Source organism: Nesoenas mayeri (assembly GCF_963082525.1).
Source record: "Nesoenas mayeri genome assembly, chromosome: 1".
Lineage (NCBI taxonomy): Eukaryota > Metazoa > Chordata > Aves > Columbiformes > Columbidae > Nesoenas > Nesoenas mayeri.
In genome coordinates, this window is record NC_137541.1 from 42,650,476 (window position 1) to 42,652,351 (window position 1,876).

Consider the following 1,876-nt stretch of genomic DNA (forward strand, 5'->3'; position numbering starts at 1 on the left):
GAGTCAAACCCAGTTGGCAGCTGGTCACGAGTGGTGTTCCCCAGGGCTCAGTATTGGGGCCAGTTCTGTTTAATGTCTTTTATCAATCATCTGGACAAGGGGCTTGAGTGCACCTGTAGTAAGTCTGCAGATGACACCAAGTTGGGTGGGAGTGTTGGTTTGCTGAAGGGTAGGAAGGCTCTAAAGAGGGATCTGGACCAGCTGGACCTTTGGGCTGAGGCCAACTGCATGAGGATCAACAAGGCCAAGTGCCAGGTCCTGCACTTGGGTCACAACAACCCCAGGCAGCTCTACAGGCTCAGGGAAGAATGGCTGGAAACTGCCTGGTGGAAAATGTCTTGGAGTTGTTGATTGACAGCCGGCTGAACATGAGCCAGCAGTGTGCCCAGGTGGCCAAAAGGCCAACAGCACCCTGACTGGTATCAGGAATAGTGTGGCCAGCAGGACTAGAAAAGCGATTGTGCCGCTGTACTCGGCACTGGTGAGGCCCCACCTTGAACACTGTGTTCAGTTTTGGGCCCCTCAACCTATAAAGAACATTGAAGTACTAGAGAGGGTGACGGAGCTGGTGAGGGGCCTGGAGCACAAGTCTGATGAGGAGCGTTTGAGGGAGCTGATGGAACAAACATTCTTTAATTCACAGCCATGACACAGGAGGCACTTGGTTGTACTGAACATTGGTAAACACTGTTGTATTTTTTTCTTGTGATAGATACTCTGTGCCAAGGCTGAGAGTGGTTATCTAAACTCCTACATTGTGGCTCTCCTTAAAACATGACTTGGTGTCTGAGGATGCTGTTGCCATTTTTGTTCCTGGAGATGCTGGCTACCAGTGAAGAACAGCCATAGAGTTAGCCAAGGGAATCTTGATTTGTAACCCCCGCTTTGAGACCTGCAAGTGCAGACGAACCATCGTGCTCCAGGTCCGGCTGGGCAGCAGTGGAAGCAGCCAGCTCTGGAGGTCCACCTGGCCCAGGCCTCATCACTTCAAGTGCAAGCAGACAGACAGCTAGGCATTACAAGTTGGAGAAGCCACCCTTCACAAAGATGCCGAAGCACACTTGGCAAAACAAGACTGAAATTATGTTCCATTTCCCCTCCAGGCAAGAACCTTTCACATTGGTGAATGTTAAGGGATCTCCGGGCTCTAAAACAAAAACAGCCTTTAGAAGATACCAAATGTATCTTCCAAATGGAAACAGCACCCCCTCTTCACATAACTGGCAACGGGACCTCCACCCAGGAACAGTCCTGTGAACTCCCCATGAAGGCCGAGGACACAGCAGCAGTAAGCTCTGTGGTGATGTGTAGGCAGATGAAATCTGGCTGCTTAGCAGTCCGCTCAACCCCTCTGCAACAGCTGAGCACAGCACTTGCCCTGAGGTTGGGGGTGTGCAGGGAGAGAGACAGCTCCAGTGACAGAGAGCACTAGACAGCACCAGAACCGGTCTGGCCCTCCCTCCTCCTGTCCACCACCAGGTCGCTGCTAGGCGGTATGTAGCTTCTGAACTCCAGCACCGGCATTACAAAAAGCCTGACTCAGCATCTCTTCTCTAGTTGGCAGCAGGTAGCGTCAGGGAACGCAGCCCATCTGACTGAATGTAATTCTGTTCATTCCTGCATGTCTTGCACTGGTTCCCTGCAGTGTGCGAGTGTCAGTGCTGGAAGCACCCACTGAAAGGGTGCACATGGGTCTTTCCTCCACGCAGGAGACTCTCTGGGCCCAAGCCTGCCCCGGCCACCCTCCATGTTTCACAGGAATAGGAATCAAGGGCAAGGGAGTATTTTCTTTTTGTGGAAATAAAAGAAAACAAGCACAAGTGTTATACTGAAAAAATACTCTAGTTTCACAACAGCCTTTCCCCTTTGAGCTGTC